General features: G+C 35.0%; 1 protein-coding gene across 2 annotated transcripts in view; it reads right to left on the bottom strand.

Annotated features, from left to right (window-relative positions):
• Positions 1-18807, bottom strand: part of LOC150107659 (calmodulin-binding transcription activator 2-like) — a 790456-nt gene that overhangs the window by 757934 nt on the left and 13715 nt on the right. The gene's annotated exons all lie outside the window — the stretch shown is intronic.

Raw genomic sequence — 18807 nt, 5'->3', positions numbered from 1 at the left:
GTTATACAGTTAAAATTTTAATATTACTGACAGCAATGCTGAACAATAATAGTTAGAATGGAATTGTAAAATATCTATATTGAAATTCACAATTATAATATCTATATTGAAATTCACAATACTGTTTCATTTATACTGAGATTGGCTATTAGTTTTTTTTTTTTTTTTTTTTGAGTTCCATAATGGGTTCTAAAGAACTCATTTTTATGAATTCTAAAGGGATGCTTAAGGATCAAAGTTATATAACTGAGAGGAGACCTCCACATAGCCTTTAAAGAAATGCGGAGAGCTGATCAGGGCTTCTGACCTAATGTCCAATCCTCACCTTCTCATGGTGCAAACTGTTAGGTATCGGCCTGTATACTAAACGAACGACGACGGGCTGGCAGTTTGGGATTTAGCTGACCAAATTGTATTCTTATTGGCTTAAACCAAATTAAAAAATGATGGTACAACATGACAGAATTTCATGCCAGCTGGGGAGTCACCCGGTTAAACAAGGCCCCCACTGCTTTTGCCAGGGAACCAGGGCGAACTGTGAAAAGTCAGCTACTGGAACAAATCTGAAAACACACCCAACTCAACATCACCAGAGTTAACGATTGGTACTATTAACATAAGAAGCCTGAATGGCAAAGAAATGGAGCTAGCTGAGGAATTAGATAAGTACCAGATCGACATAATAGGGGTGACTGAAACAAAAAAGACAAAAACTGGTGAGATCTTTCTGAGCAATAAATACAAAATATTATATTCAGGCAATGACAATCAAGGAAAAGAAGGGATAGCCATAGTATTCAACACAAAATACGAGGCTAATTCTTCTTGAATGGCAGGCAGTCTCAAGTAGAGTAATGTGGGCAAATATGAGTATGGGGAACTGGACAATAAGACTATTTGTGACCATAGACACAAATATATGATTATTTGTGTCTATGGTCCCACAGAAGGTTCTACTAAGCTAGAAGTGGAGGAAATTTTTGAGGCTTTAGAAAAAGCAACTGACACAATGAAAGAGGAAAAGTTGGTCCTTGTTGGGAATCTAAATAGCAGAGTAGGAAATGATGGTCAGACATACAAAAATATTTTGGGAAAATGTGGAGAAAAGAGCAAAGCTAATAATAATGGCAAATATTTGTTGGATTTCTGCTCAGGACATGGACTGGTTATTACTAACACCATGTTCCAACATAAAAATGTGCACAAATTCACATGGAAAGAAGAGGCAAGGAATAAGAAAAGTCTCATTGACTATGTTATTGTTGATTCTTGTAGAAAGGCTTATACGTTGGTTATGCATTATTAAAACACTTAAGGAAATGAACAACGTAGTTAAGGAGATAAATTAAATTATAGTTTAATAAATATTTTCCGATATTTCAGTAACGTCATGTTGCCATCTTCTAAAGGAACTTACAAAAAAAGGCATGTGCATGTAGACACTACAAACACAGTAACTGGGAACGAAGAGATGAAGCTATTGTTCTCCTAAAAGTCCTGATGGAGCCCTCTAGCCGGCTAAGTAGGTGTTCTTGGCCGTTGGGCTGAAGGTCTGCTGATGTAAGCCTCCCAAATTTGGGGCAGTTGCATACAACCCAAATTTGTTGAGGTTTGGAGAATTTCTTAGGGCTGAAGCTGATTCCATAAATAGTCTTTCGAATTTGTATTTGCTACGGTGTATTACTGTAGCTTTCTTCCACCGTATTCTGTGGCGTGCATCCAGAGCATGGTCTGCAAGACTAGAATGGCTGTACTTGTGAAACCAGATGTAGTCCTTGTGTTCAGAAATTCTGATATTCGCTGTCCTGCCTGTTTGGCCAAAGTAAGACAGTTTACAACTGCAAGGGACCTGGTATACACCAGGTAGGTCTAGGGGAAGTGGTTGGTCTTTAATGGAGCAGATAGGGGATGCCAATTTTCTGTAAGGTTTGTAACAGGAGGTCAGGTCATGCTTTTTTAAGATTTTGGTAATCTTTTCCGAGGTGCATTGGATGTAGGGAATGGTGATGGATTTAGAGTAATCCTTGTTGTGGAGGAGGGGGGGGGGGATCTGTGGTTTGTGGGTTCTAATATTTTTTGGACTTTTGGGGGGGGGGGGGTAGCCATTGGCTGAGAAAGTGTTGAGGATGTGATTTAGTTCAGTGTTTAGGGCCAAGTCGTTTGAACAGATTAGTTTAGCCCTGTTGTATAGTGTTTTCACTACTCCATATTGTTGTGAGGGGGGGGGGATTGATGGTGAATGTATCTGCCTGTATGGGTGGGTTTTCTGTAAACTGAGAAAACCAAGGTTCCATTTGGCTGGCGGGTGACTAGTGTGTTGTCTAGGAAAGGGAGGCTGTTTATTTTCCACTTTTTCCAGGGTGAATTTGATTCTGGGGTGTTGGTTGTTTAAGTGTGTTAAGAAGGAGAGAAGTGTTTCACAGCCATGTGGCCAAATAGCGAACACATCATCAACGTAGCGAAGCCATATGGTTGGTTTTTGTGGGGCAGAGGATAAGGCTTTTTCCTCAAAGGTCTCCATAAAGAAATTGGCCAAGGGTGGGGAGAGTGGTGAACCCATGGCTGTCCCCTCTATTTGTTTGTAGAATTTTCCCTGCCAAACGAAATAGCCCGAGTTCACTGTGAACTGAAATAAGGCCGAGATATCGGGAGAAAATTTAGCTTGGATTAGCTCTAAAGTTTCCTTGAATGGGACATTTGTGAATAAAGAGGAGACGTCAAAGCTGACCATTATGTCAGTGTGTTGGAGTGTAAGGTTTTCTATACTGGCTTTGAAATGGGGTGAGTTTTTTATGTGTGATGGTGTGTTGCCAGTATAGTGTGTGAGCTCTTTGGCCAAATGTTTAGCTAATGTGTATGTGGGGGAATCAATGCCATCCACTATGGGACATAATGGCACATTTTCTTTATGTATTTTTGGGAGTCCGTAAGGAGAACAATAGCTTCATCTCTTCATTCCCAGTTACTGTGTTTGTAGTGCCTACGTGCAAATACTTTTTTTTGTAAGTTCCTTTAAAGATGGCAACGTGACGTTGCCGAAATATCAGAAAATATTTATTAAAGTATAATTTAATTTATATCCTTAACTACGTTGTTCATTTCCTTAAGTGTTTTAATAATATGTTATTGTTGATAGTGATGTTTTCTCCCTGTTGCAGGACACCAGAGTGTACAGAGGATTTGAAATTGATCCCCATTTAGTCTTGAGCAGGATAAAATTGAATTTCATATTTAAAAGAATAACATGTAAGAAAGTTTTAAAGCGAAAAAAGTTGAGCAGCTCTCAGATGTGAACTGTAGACTAAAATACACAAAGATTATTGAAGAAAAAATGAGAGTTTGAGAACAGGAACCAAACCTTGGAGATTTGGTGGCAAGCCCTGAAGAAAACACTGATTGATTCAGCCAGAAAGGCATGCGGTGAGGTTGTCTGTAAGGATAGAAAAATCAGAACTCCATGGTGGACACAGGAAGTTAAAGAAAAGAAGCAGTGAAAGAAAAGAAGAAAGCATATCAAAAGTACCTGACAAATAAGTTAGCTTGTGCTCTTAGAGAATACAGAGACAAATGTAAGAAAGCTAAACACTATAAAACTGGCTAAACAAAAGTCATGAGAGGACAATGGTAAGAACATAGAAAATAAATATCAAGAAGGTGGCAAAATATTCTAGAGGTTGTTGAAGAAGCTCAGAAATGGAGGAAAGAGTGCTGCAAAAGGAATTAGAGATGATAACGGTGACATGAAAACTGGAGAAAAAGATATCCTTGAGGTATGGAGTAATTACTTTGAAAAATAGCTAAATGAAACAGCAGTGATGACAGCACAGTGGTAAAAAACACTGGCCAGGAATACGTATCCATACTTGATTCAGCCAGAAAGGCATGTGGTGAGGTTGTCTGTAAGGATAGAAAAATCAAAACTCCATGGTGGACACATCCTGTGTCCACCATGGAGAAATGGAGAAAGATTTAGCAAAGTAGTCAGAAGGATGTGAGCTGTGGTTGATTGCTACAGAGAAATTGATGCTAAAAAGAAAAGGTAAGCTGTGCAGACTAAGTTCGATATAATGCATATATTTTTAAAGAAGCCAGCCCCTGCTGAAACCTCATCCCTGAAGATGAACTCAGACCTTCTAGAAGTTATGAATATGGTGAACATCATCAGAATGCTCAGTTGCAATCACTGAATTTAAAGAATTTGTTGTTGACCTACTCCACACTCTGATGAATAATCCAATTAATAAAGCAACGACTTTGAAGAATTACTCTTGCCTTCTCGTAGAAAAATGAATACAAGAACACCAGTCATATCATCAATAGGAAATCTGACAAATTGAGTGCTGCAATATATGGAATAGATACAGACCACAATATTATGGTCCAAAACATGATTACTTCATCATTGTCACTATAAATTTGAACATTTAAAGAAAGCACCAAAGTGTTCTTGATTGTCCAAACTTCTGAACAATTGCCTCTTAATATCAAAGATATGGAAGAGTTATTTTAATTCACATCATAAAAGTTTTAATTAGTGATAGTTAATTCCTCCTCCTCCTTTTACGTATATTAGGCCTAGTGGCCTGTTATGTTTGTATTAGGCATGGCCTATTATGATTTGTAACCGGCTTGAGGATAAGGTGGTTAACCCTGTGCCTCCTGGTTTTTCCTATGTCCATAGATGTGTGTTCACAAGGTCAGTTAGCCTGTACTGGGGAACGAAAAACCTCTGTATGAGACCGGCTAATTCATCTTTAGTTGAAAAAGACAGAGGAAAAGGAGGAGGAGGAATTAACACATAATATAATATATCCTCAGTTATGCCTCTGCATTGTGTCATATTGACAACATGCTGCTCTCACCATTTCAAATCAATCCATTGTTTGCTTTCTACTTTGTATTTATAAGTACTATTTGCCACTGATGATGGCCTTTGAATAAATATTATTCACTTATTTTCTTGTGTTTGTCTGTTTTTTTTTTTTTTTTTTTTTTTTTTTTTAAGTTATATCAATTATATGTACTGCAAACCATTCAAACCAGCCATGATATGATTATGCCACATCATGCTAGTCCCAAGCCCAAATAAAAGTGAGAATCGAGTGATGGTCTAGCAACCCATCCTCATAAAAAGTGCTTTGTTGTGGAAACCAGGACCACAGAAAAATTGAAAAGAGGCCCTACGCTCCCAATGGAGTGAAGTGGAATACGTTAGTGAGTAAACCATTCGTATTTGCTAATTAGTCACTGAATTATACGCTATATGCTGATCAAGTCTTCAATCAAAGTGATGACTGGTTTACAGAGCATATCAGATAGTGACCAGATATCTTGTTAATTACTGTATATAGCAATCTCAGCAATTTCAATATAAATAGCACACACTGATAGATACTGCTCATATAGGAACTCTTGCAGTCATTCTATTCCTGACCAAACAAGTTTTTGAACATTTCCATATAATATAATAAGTTACAGTTACAGTCTAAGGAGATAGTAACAACTCCAGTCAAGCCCATTTCTAAACATAGATGTCGTCAATATATACAATCTATTGCCTATTGCCAAAAAGAGGAAAATAAGAACATTAAAAAAATTGTGTAAAATTTTTCTCAGTGACCAGAGTTGAAGCAAAAGAGCTATAACCAGCTGGTTAAACATTCTTGAATAGATAAAATACTAAGTCACTACACACATCACTATACATATCAAATCAATAATTACAAAAAGGAAGTAACTTATTTTGTACAATAAATTATATTATTATTTTCACCCTTCTTTTAACCAATTATAAGCAAACAATAGTATGAACATGAAATCTCTTGTCTAGGCTATGTGGTATCATCAATAGATTTGATGATACCACATCAAACTGGACTTCATGTCAAACTACAATACTGTCCTGTCAGGTGTTTTCTCCCTCCAGGCGATTGACTACCATACGTTTCCACCATGTCCTATTCTGCACCTCTCTGCTGCATTCCTCATATGAGAGATAGGTCCAGTCTTCTATATTTTTCATCCACTCTAGTCTTTGTCTTCCTCTTTCCCTCAACAGTTCCTTCGAGAAGTGTCCTTTGTAGGCAGTTATGTCTCAGAATATGTCTAAAATATCTGACTTTTCTCTTTTTAATTTCTTTCATCAGGCTCCTGTTGACGCCTGCCATCTCTAGTACCTCTTCATTCATCTTTTTTCTTTCCATGATATTCTCATAATTCTTCACGGCATCCACATTTCAAAGGCCTCCAGTTTTTTCACACTCAGATTGGAGAGTGTCCATGTCTCTACTCCATATAATAATGTAGACCATATGTAGCATTTTAAGATTCTTAGTCTTGTTTTCAGATTTAATTCTCTAGATGTTAGTAGATTTTTCATACTGTTGAAAGTTGACTTTGCGATTTCAATCCTTTTTCTAATTTCATCTTCTGTCCTGCCATTTTCTGTGATCAAGTGTCCGAGGTATATGTATCTTTGCACCTGTTCTAATTTATTTCCTTTTATATCGATGCATATTTTTGGTATTTTCTTTTCTCTTGAAATTATCATGATTTTTGTCTTTTTAAAGTTGAAACTGAGGGCATACTGTTCACTATACTTGAGGGTTTCATCTATAAAAGTTTTGAGGTCATATTTGTTTTCAGCTAGAAGAACCGTGTCATCTGCATATCTTAGGTTATTAATATTTCTGCCCCCTACAGCGATTCCTTTGAGGCTACTAATTTTATTAAATATTTCTTCTGTGTACAGGTTAAAGAGAATCGGAGAAAAGACACAGCCTTGTCTCACACCTTTCTGAACTGGGAATTCTTCTGAGGTCTCTCTATTTATTCTCAAAGATGCAGTCTCTTCCCAGTAAAGATTAGTTAATAGCCTAATGTCTTTTCCATCCATGCCTATTTTCGAAAGGATTTCAATTAATTGTTAATGTTGGACATTGTCGAATGCCTTTTTGTAATCTATGAAGCAGAGGTACACACCTTTTTGTTTTTCTAGATATCTTTCTATGATGGTTCTGACGTTGAAAATACCTTCTCTTGTACCTACATTTTCCTTGAAGCTACTTTGTGTATCATTTATTTCTATGTTTATTTTTCTTTTATTTCTTTCAAGAATAACATATAGGAGGACTTTTGATACTTGACTGATGAGGCCGATTGTCCTGAACTCTTCACATCGTGTAGCTTTTGTTTTTTTGGGAATTGGAATAAAAATTGAGTGATTAATATCTTTGGGTAGAAATCCAGTCTCGTATATTTTATTGCATAATTTTGTTAGAAATTTCAGTCCTCCTTCATCGAGAGCCCTCAACCATTCTGCCAAGATGTTATCTATTCCTGCAGCTTTATGTGGTTTTAGTTTTCTGACAACATTTTCAACTTCACAGAGTAAAATGGATGGTTCTTCTAAATCAATGTGTTCAGGAATATCATTTCTTTGTTGTTCATATAATTTCCTTGTGTATTCAGTCCATCTTTCCATGATTTCTTTTTTATCCATTAGAATATGGAATCTTGAGTCTTTAATGACACTTGCATGGTTTGCTGTATTTGTCCTGCTTGTCATTTCTCTGATCTTTTTTCATGCATTTCTCTGCTTCTGTTTTCTATGAAGGTTTTCTATATTTATACATTTATATTTAATCCATTCCTCTTTGGCTTTCCTGCATTCTTTTTTTATTTCTTTATTCATGCTTTTATATTCAGGTTTGTTCTTTAACTTTTTTCTTTGTTCCATCAACATCAGTATTTTTTCATTCATCCAAGGTTTATTCCTTTTCCTTTTTAATTGTGGGAGTGCATTTTTGGCTGCTTCATTGATGCTATTCTTGAATGTTTCCAAGTTCATGTTAATTTAATCAATTGGCATTCTATTTTCTGTGTGAATTGTGGTGTCAGGCTTGTTAAGGGATTTTGTGAATTCTTTTATAAAGCAGTCTTCAACTTCTTGGTTGTTAAGTGAGCCTGAATTATAAGTTTCTCTTATGAATGGTTGGCTTGGTATCTTAAGTTTTATTTTGATTTTTGCAATCACTGGGTTGTGGTCCAATCCTATGTCTGCTCCAGGATGTTTTTGTTTGAGTTATTGCATTTCGAAATCTTTTGCTTATTATTACATAGTCAATTTGGTTTCTATAGATGTCCCCAGGGTTTGTCCAGGTATATTTAAATGAGAGGATGTTTAAACAGTGTGTTGGCAATTATTAGGTCATTGGTTTCACAGAATTGAATTACTCTTTCACCTCTGATTCCAAGCCCTTGGTTTCCCATGCAAAATGAGATTTTTTCTGAGCCCACTTTTGCATTTAGGTCGCCCATCAGTATAATAACATCATCTGACTTAGCACTGGAGATTGCAGTTTGGATGTCTTCATAAAATTGTTCCAACTCTTCGTCTGGGTGATCTTGGGTTGGTGCATATGCTTGGATAATATACAGGTTGAATAGTTGTGCAGTTATTTTGGCTGTTATGATTCTGTCATTTATGGGCCAATATCCCTGTAGAGATTTTGCAATTCTATTACTAAGGACAAACGCTACTCCATTAAGGTGTAAGTCACTGCCAGAGTAGATTATAGTTGATTTTTTCTTCTTATTATGCCTGTATCTGTCCACCTCACTTCACTGATACCTGCAATATTGGCCTTCATCACTTCTAATTCCTGGCAAATTAGATAACCTGGTTAGGTTATCTAATTTGCCTGCCTCGTAGAGTTCTGACATTCCATGTTATTATTTTCAAGAGATTGCTCCTGGTTTGCAGACAAGGGATATCTGAGAATATCCTCCCTGGAGGGTTTGGGATATTATCTTCATACACTAACCTTAGTAGTTCTTGTCTTACAATTTCCAATTTCAAGCTCTTCTTCCCTGTAGCTATAAGAGCTGATGGTTGCAGGGGTATCAACCACATCTCTAACTTCATATTGTGACATGGTGTGTTTCATGGTTGACAATGGATAAATACGTGGTGAGGCTCTGATCTTTTCCACGACGGCTGGCCACAAGTCCCTTAGATGTCAGGACTATGCCCTCGATGTGCCGCACATCTTGCTGTCATGCCCTTGATCAGTCAGTGTTGATTCTTCTGCCATCTTGGCCATTCCAGACTTCGTGCACATAAGGGGTGACATTCCCCATTTACAGCATTCTATATTGCTGATACCCTCACTTAGTTTAGTCCACCAGCCGAGATGATTTACCAGGGTGGGGCCGCTGGTGTGCACTACCAACTTCTTGGAGCCATAAGTGAGAGTTGAGTGTATGTGAGGACCAGAGCCCAACATCCTGACCCTGAGATCAGCGGCTGACATCGATACTAAGTGCTACCTCTCCATACACCCCAAAACTACGATATGTATCCCATAATACTTAGCACAGTGCTGCTCTGAAAAATCAAGCATGCATTTAATTATTGAAGAATTTTTACCATCACTGTTGATTAATGAGAAATACTATAAACAACAAATTTTATTATTATTATTGTTATTAACATTTGACCTCCATGGAGTCAGAGACTCATCATGGGAGGTACTCACTATTGCATACAATGCTCATCCAACCGCGTCATAAACTGATTCAATGTATCCACATCCACAACACACTCAGGCAATGCATTTCACTCATCAACCATCCTCCATGCAAAGAACCTTCTTCTCACTCCTTTGCTCACACTCTCCTTATACAGTTTAAAGCAGTGGCCTCTTGTTCTATTATTTGATATACTATTCTTTGTTCCCATGGACAGTAGAATGAGCATGAGAATAAAAAATTTTCTGTGTCCAGAATTGCATACTGTACTGTTCATTTAAGGGAAATAGGCTACTTCATGCATTTAGAAGAAATGCAGGAAAATACTGATGCTAGTTCAAGTGAATAGTCCACAAAAATATCTATATAAATGTGAAAGTAATCACATGGAGCAAAAGAAAAAAAAACTTAATTTCTTGGAGGCTGAGAAGGCAGTACTTATGACATATCTGTGTCAAAAAAGACTAGAGGTTAATGTTAACCCAAGGATAAATTTAATTTGGTATGCAGATTTGGGTATAATCAAAAACAGGAAGAGTGGGGGAAAAAACAAGCTCCTTTCTGTGAAAAATAAAACAGGGTTGTTGTAGATGTATTAGCATTGAGGTCAATAAGGTTATCACAGGCCTCAAAGAATAGTTAGCAGATCAGTATTGAAGGGTAGGTATAAAAGTAGATATTTTATATGTTTAGTTCACTACACGATAGAAGGTTTGTCAAAAAGAAAAGAAAAAAAAAGAAAGAACATGCACACATCATCACAAATTGTGAATTGGATTTGTAGTCAACTATAGAAGGCTGTTGATAAATAGAAGAGTGAAGAATTCTGTTCCCTAGCATGTGTTGAAGTCTGTGGATAAAAATACATCCACCATATGACATGTGATGTGAGAGATAAAACTGGCAACTAGTTGAAAAAGGCAGTAGACAGACCATAAGATGGGAGTCTTAACAGACCACTATGTGCCAAGTCAGTATAGAGTTAATTCCTTAGAGATGCCAAGAACAACTCTCTCTTTTCAAACTTTTATTCAAAATCTAGTGACAAAGCATGAAGTTCCACTGATGATCAGAAGTGGCAAAATTAATATGGATTGTCATTTTGAATGACAATGGATTTCTCTATTACTGTAGACAAGACTGATTTGAGAGCAGGATGGTAATGATTTGTTATGTTTCTTAGTATTAGATTTTTATTATTATTATTAATCTCACACACGAGAAGTTGAAAACCTACAGCACATTGCTGCACGTTAAGAAATTGTTTTTTGGAATCCATGGGAAGTACTATGTGAAGAATGTTATGCCACAGAAGAGGGTGAACAGTAGATGAAAATGTGCCATAGGTTTTCAACTTCTTGTGTTTAGACAAATGGATAGAATAAGGGAAAAAACATAGTTTGAATAAGTAGAAAGGCTTAAAATAGTTTGAAGTTAGACACTGACTAGTAGCTACTTTGATTTTTACAAACAAAAAAAGTAGAGGAATTTTGGACATCAGTTTAATAAGAGCATAGCCCAGGAAAATGCCTATTAAAATAAAAGGCAGAGAGAGAGAATGTCTGTGACAAAGTGGTTGGAGCAAGAAAGAGATGTGTCATCAATTAGACAGCCTATCCTCTTTTAGACAGCATCAAGAATTTTTTACCAAAGTTTTTGATGCAACACTCAAAATGTGAGAATAGTAATCTAAAGTGTGGAGAATATGTAGAAGTTATACATGTGAAAAATATTGGATCTCCAGAGAAAAATTAATTTTCTCTGGAGACCCAAGGATTATCAAAAATAAGAGGAAGTGAAGTAAGTTGTTTCTTGTGAGAAAAAAAAAAAAAAAAAACTGACTGTACTGATAGCATTCCAGTTCTCATTCCCTGTAAAAAACAGAAAGGAGATCACCATTCAAAGTATTGGTTACTGGAGATCTTCAAGTGCAGATTATCTGAGCACTGCAAGGTTTGGCAAATGACGAGGATAATCAAGAATACTACCATCAGCATAACAATAAATATGATTTGAAGTCAATGATAGGTCATTTATGTATGAGGTAGGAGGACAAAAGTGGGGACACTAGCACTAGTATAGAAATCTAAGGGGAAGCAGACAACCATCATATGTTACTTACTTTAGAAAAAGCTGACTACCAACCATAAAGAAGTAAAAGAACACTCTGTTTATGAATGAGACCTGGAAATACTTATAACAGAGTATTTTAAGTAGCCCTGGAAATACTCAGGCATCTGAATGGATGGAATGCCAAGCGTGACCACAAATGTACTCATGTACAGAGGAAGATGTAGACTAAGAAATCAGCTGTGGATCAAAAATAGAAGAGTCCATACTGGGTGTACTGATGGACCTCCAGGAGGTCATGATCATTATTTTTGCTTTGGATTTACAGTTAAAGTGAATAAGGCTAGCAGGCCAGTGTATTATGTCTATAAAGTGCAAGTGTTCTTCTGGCCAGTTTGCTCATTTTGCGAGATGAAAAACTAGAGTTTCTGAAAGGGAAAAAACCTGCAGCTGCGTAAGAAACTAGCTAACTAACTTATACTCGTGTAACAGTTCCTTTTACAGCACTCTCCCCTCCATTCCTAAGCTTCTTCAACAACCTCTAGAATATTTTGCCACCTTTTTGATATTTATTTTCTATATTCTTGCCAAAGTCCTTCCATGACTTTTGTTTAGCTAATTTTACACACTGTTTAGCTTTCTTACATTTGTCTCTGTATTCTCTAAGAGCACAAGCTGACTTATTTGCCAGGAACTTTTAATATGCTTTCTTCTTTCCCTTCACTGCCTCTTAAACTTCCTGTGTCCACCATGGAGTTCTAATTTTTCAATCCTTGCAAACAATTTTACCACATACCTCTCTAGTTGAATCAATCAGAGTTTTCTTCAAGACTTGCCACTGAATCTCCAAGGTTTGGCTCCTATTCTCAAACTCTTTCATTTTTTCTTCGCTAATCATTGTGCAATAATCTGTACAGTTCACATCTGAGAGCTGCTCAACTTTTATTTGCTTTAAAACTTTCTTACGTATTATTCTTTTCAATATGAAATTCAATTTTAACCTGCTCAACACTAAATAGTGATCACTTCCAATTTCAAATCCTCTGTACACTCTGGTGTCCTGCACCAGGGAGAAAACATCACTATCAACAATAACATAGTCAATGAGACTTTTCTTTTTCCTTGCCTCTTCTCTCCATGTGACTTTGTGCACATTTTTATGTTGGAAAATGGTGTTAGTAATAACTAGTACATGTCCTGAGCAGAAATCCAACAGGTATTTGTTATTATTATTAGCTTTGCACTTTTCTCCAAATTTTTCCAAAATATTTTTGTATGTCTCACAATCATTTCCTACTCTGCTATTTAGATCCCCAACAAGGACCAACTTTTCCTTTTTTATTGTGTCAGTTGCTTTTTCTAAAGCATCAAAACATTCCTCCACTTCTACCTTAGTAGAACTTTCTGTGGGACCATAGCCACAAATAAGTCTCATTGTCCAGTTCCCCATACTCATATTTGCCCATATTACTCTACTTGAGACTGCCTGCCATTCAAGAAGATTAGCCTCGTATTTTGTGTTGAATACTATGGTTACTCCTTTTCCTTGATTGTCATTGCCTGAATATAATATTTTGTATTTATTGCTCTGAAAGATCTCACCGTTTTTGTCTTTTTTGTTTCAGTCATCCCTATTATGTCGATCTGGTACTTATCTAATTCCTCAGCTAGCTCCATTTCTTTGCCATTCAGGCTTCTTATGTTGATAGTACCGATTTTTAACTCTGGTGATGTTGAGTTGGGAGTTTTCAGATTTGTTCCAGTAGCTGACTTTTCGCTGTTCGCCCTGGTTCCCTGGCGAAATCAACGGGAGGCATTGTTTAACTGGGCAACACCCCAGCCGGCATGAAATTTTGTCATGTTGTACCATCATTTTTTTATTTTGGTTTAACCAATAAGAATACAATTTGGTCAGCTAAATCCCAAATTGCCAGCCCATCCTCGTCCGTTCAGTATCCAGGAAGATACTAAACAGGGTGCGCCACGAGATGGTGCACCCTGTTTGGATGAGGATTGGACATTAGGTCAGAAGCCCTGGTCGGTTCACCGTATTCCTTTAACGGGTATGTGGAAGGCTCTTCTCAGTTATACAGCTTTGGCCCTTAAGCACAAGATAAATTAGTTAAATATGATTAAAAGAAAGACTTTCTAGACTGAACATTCTCTAACATAGAACAACAGTGCAAACATAAACATGCATGTGTGTGCTCTGAAATTTGTAATAAAGAGTCAAGAGTGTGACTGGGAAAAGGAAGATAGCAATGACTGAAGATAACCGAGTTTCCGGCAGGAAAAGTAGGCATAGTGTTGCAGACAGAGAGAAAGACAAAGGGATACATTGAGGGTAAAACTGCTACCACATACCTTTGTGATGGATTGGATGGTTTTACTGCATGTAACCACCTCTCTTCACGACTTTTCATAGCTGTTTAAGGGAAACTGAAAGTGGAAGAAATGAAATTCATACTAATGTATTCTTTGTTAAAGAGTAAAGCTGTAAATGCTCTGTGAACCTATGCTATCTATTAGCGCTTTAACTAGCGTTCTTTTTACACATGAAGGATTTCATCTAAATCCTCTACAAATTGTAACTGCAGTGCTACTACCCCCCTCCCCCTTCCACTCTGAGACTACCTCCAGAGCCTCAGAATAGCAGCATCAAGATTATTTGCTATCTGATCTTGGAGTCTACCCAAGTGTTACCTACAGAATAAAAACATATCCTCAAAAAAAAGATATCAGATGCATATCAGAAAAAATAGAAAACAAAGAAAGAGAACTCTCTGCCTTGAAGTCCAAACACAGATTCTTATTTCAAGTGAAATAAACAAAATGGTGGGAGGGAGGACCACCAATCAATGAAATATGTTTGTAGCATCAAACATCAGAGAGGTTTGTTAGCTATCAGTTATATCAACCACCGGTTTGCATATTTTGAAAGATGAAACTTCACAGTTTCCAGGAGAGGGAGCACTGCTAACTATATTTGAGACTGACTAACATTACCTTCAATCAAAGGCTCTTATAAAAGGTGGTCACTGCATCTTATTTGGATTCAAATTCCAGATATTTTCAACCAAAATAGAACACTTCATCATTCTCATAACTGTAACAGAGGTGCTTTTGACCTTTAATATGTGAATATGGTTTTGGGTTCGAAGACATATAAATGAAACGTCAGTTTATACAACGCTCCTGTAAAATTGGCAATTTTTATTTGGTTTATTAGTTTTTTTGTTTTTTTTTTCCTTAGAATAATTTGTTTTTTTATAGTTTATTTCTGATGATTTTCATGTATTTATTATATCTGGAATACTGTAATATTAAAATAGTGCCAAAAAATAAAAAACAATAGAGTAGCAACAAAGATGAATACTGGCCTAAATAATGAAACTAAAGGAGGAAGCTTGTCCCCAATAAACAGAATCATACCATTTCTGAAACTAACAAGGATCTCAGGGGCTCACATTGGTGAGTATGGGCATGGCAAACCCGAGATACCCAAGCTAGACCTGATCTTACTTCGTACAATATACACTTGGTATATCATATCTGGAGACTGGTCTTCTACTCTTCTTTCCCACTACTCTCTCTTACTTCTTACTCCTTCCCCCCAGTGCTATTAGAGCAATTCGAGGCAAGGGGACGACTCCTTCCTCTCAAACTGTAGTTTCCACTATCTAAAAAAAAAAAAGGCAAGTCTAGTTGTCTTAAGGTGGCAGACCCACCACTAGGATACCTATCATCATGCTGGTCACTTGACATAGGGAAACACATTATTTTCAAGTCTCAACGAAATCCAAACCGAACAGAAAACATGGGAAATGAGTGTAAACTGAAAAAGGTTAAAAAACTTTGGAAAAAGAAAAACGTGGTGAAATATGCTATATGGAACATTAGAAGCATAACACATAAAGAAGAAGAATTACATAAAATTTTAAATGACAAAAATACAGAAATTACAGTTCTTACAGAAACAAAAAAGAAACTTAAAGGAACAAAAGAAACAGCTAACTACAATATCATGTATAGTGGAGTGGACAAACAAATACATACAAAAGCTGGTGTAATGATTTGGATCCATAAATCAATTAAAGCAAAAATAATTCATTATACATACAGGAATAAAAGAATATTAGAAATGCTATTAAAATTAAACAAAGAAAATTTAACAGTTGTTGGAGTGCATGCCCCTGAAGAAGGAAAAGAAGAAGAAAATTATTACTTTTACAAAAAGAGTTACAAGGAATATATGAAAAATTAAATAAAACAGACCATATAATTATAGCTGGAGATCTTAATGTGCCAGAATAGGAATGAAAAAAAAAAAAATTAACAATAATATACAAAAATTTGGAAAACCAACAGTAAACAAAAATGGAAAGCGACTCGTTGATTATACAATATATAACAATTTAAAATTAATGTATACATTTTACAAACATAAAAATATACATAAATATACGTGGTGTGCAAGAAGGAAAAAAATCAATAATAAACTACTTTATAGCAAATGAAAAAGCAGCAAACCTCTTCCTAGACGCTAAAGTTAGAAGAGGGCTAGAAACTGACAGAGATCACTATTTAGTGCAGGCAAAACTAAGATTTCCACCAGATTGTTTATCTTTTTGTATTTTTTGTAGCCAAACTAGAGAAAAAAAATCTAATTGCAAAGTAAGACTACTAAATGATTCAAGTATAAGAAATTTATACCAACAGAGGATTAATAATTACTTAGAAAAAATACAAGAAAATGAAGACATTGAGAAAGAATGGAATAATATAAAAGAAATTATCACATCAGTAACATATGAAAGTCTAGGAACGCACAAAAATTATCATAAAAATAAAAAAATTACATATATGGGACAATGAAATAAAAACAATAATTGAAAATAAAAAGCTGGCTTTTAAAAGATGGTTAAGTAGCAAAAAACAAGAAGATGAAATTGAATATAAAAAAAGACGAGCCAGAAAGAGACACAGATAAAGTAAAATTTGTTTCATATCTAGAAAATGACATATACAAAATAAAACCCAGTGCATACAAAATACTAAAACACATGAATGCAGATATAAAAGAAACTGCAAATATAAATTGTGAAATAGATGTAAAAGAATTCTTGGATTACTTTACAGATCTTTGGCCGATAATAACGACATCAAAAATAATTACACCAGAAACTTGCAAAAATACCTTAAATGATATCATAACAATGAAAGAATTAAAGAACAACCTAAATAAAATAAAAAATGGCAAATCAGCAGGAGAAGATGAGATAAACTCCTAACTGTATAAATTTGCAGGAAAAAAATTTCATCAAAGATTACTAAAAGTTTTAAATAAAATATATACAAATGGACAAATACCAATAGAATGGAATGTAAACATAGTAATACCTATATTTAAAAAAGGGGATAAAACAAACCTTCTAACTATAGAGGTATTAGTTTATTGAATACACTACATGCTATAAAATATATAGCAGAATACTTAATGAAAAACTAAAAATATACAGTGAAAAAATATTATTAGAATGTCAAAATGGATTTAGAAAAGGACGCTCTACAGTGGATGCAGCTTTCTGTTTAAACCTACTTATAGAAAAAAGAAGAGAATTTAATTTGGAAACTCATCTTTTGTTTATAGATAATGAAAAAGCATTTGACAAAGTAAAAAGATATATACTGTTTGATATATTACAAAGAATAAATATGCCTAATATTTTACTACATGCAATATTGAATATATAAAGATAATGAAAAACAATCTATAAACCAAGGAGTAAGACAGGGATGCCCTCTGTCTCCAACACTTTTCAATATTTACATTTATGAAATATTAATACAGTGGAACACCTTAAACAAATCGAGGCATAGAAATTTCCTGGAATAACAAAATAAATACACTATTATTTGCAGATGATCAGGTAATAATATCAGATAAGGAAGACAATTTACAAAGAGCAATATATAATTTAAACATTATAGTAAAACAATTTGGAATGAAAATTTCCATAGATAAAACGAAAACAATGGCATTTTGTGGACAAACTCCAGTTAGAAGCAAAATAGTTATTAATAATAATAATAATAATAGAACAGATAAATACTTTCAGTTATCTTGGATGTGAAATATCATATGAAGGAGAAAAAGACAAAATTAAAAATTTTGTCTTTTTCAAAATTTTTACAGATTATAGGCCTGATAAATAGAAAACTCAACCCAAATATAGTACAAAAAGGAATGCGCTTGAAAATATACAATACTTAAGCAGTGCCAACATTATTATATGGCAGTGAAATTTGGGTAATAAACAAACAAGATAAACAAAGAATAAAAACATGTGAAATGAGATTTATGAAAAGAACTGCAAAATACACATTAATAGATCAAAAAAGGAATGAAGACATTTTTAAAAGAAACTAAAAACAAAATCAATAGAAGAAAAACTAAACAATTATAAACAAAAATGGATTGAACATGTAAACCGAATGGTCAACACTCGACATCCTAAACAAATACTAAAATATAAGCCAAATGGAAAGAGAAGGCAGGATAGACCTCAAAAAAGGATATTGAATGGATAATGAGACCAGAACAGACCAATATGGTCTATACCCGTAATTAGTGTTATGATGATGTTGACGACGACAAGAATATCAAAAATTAATTAACTTATAGAAATATCAAGGCTAAAAAAATTATTAGATTGATGATGAGGGAACTGGAAAAACTTGAAAAGCACTTAGAGGCACAGAAAGGTAAGCAGCAAAATGACAAACATCCCTATCTAGACATATAGATACATTAATTTAAATTCACATAATTCACAGTTTATCATACAAGATGTTGTTACAAAAAAAAAAGCATAGTTACACTGCGCTAAAAGATAAGCATGCATATTATATATATATATATATATATATATATATATATATATATATATATTTTTTTTTTTTTTTTTTTTTTTTTTTTTTGTTGATTGTTAGATTCTGGAATGATGACGTCATGTAAAATTGAAGTCACCTATTTCAGATCTAACACCTCCATCGACTGTTACTACAATTATGCAAAATGCAGATAGAATAAAACAGTGTGCACAACAATCTACGGCAGTACTAAATGCAAAACATGCAAGTTATAGCAGGGATAAACTTCATGAAAAAATAGAAAAATTATTATTATGGGTGGAAAAACATTCC

This window comes from Typopeltis vanoorti, chromosome 4 (assembly GCF_054136105.1).
Source record: "Typopeltis vanoorti isolate ZY-2024b chromosome 4, IOZ_Tvanoo_1.0, whole genome shotgun sequence".
Lineage (NCBI taxonomy): Eukaryota > Metazoa > Arthropoda > Arachnida > Uropygi > Thelyphonidae > Typopeltis > Typopeltis vanoorti.
This window is presented reverse-complemented; position numbering and strand designations above follow the sequence as displayed.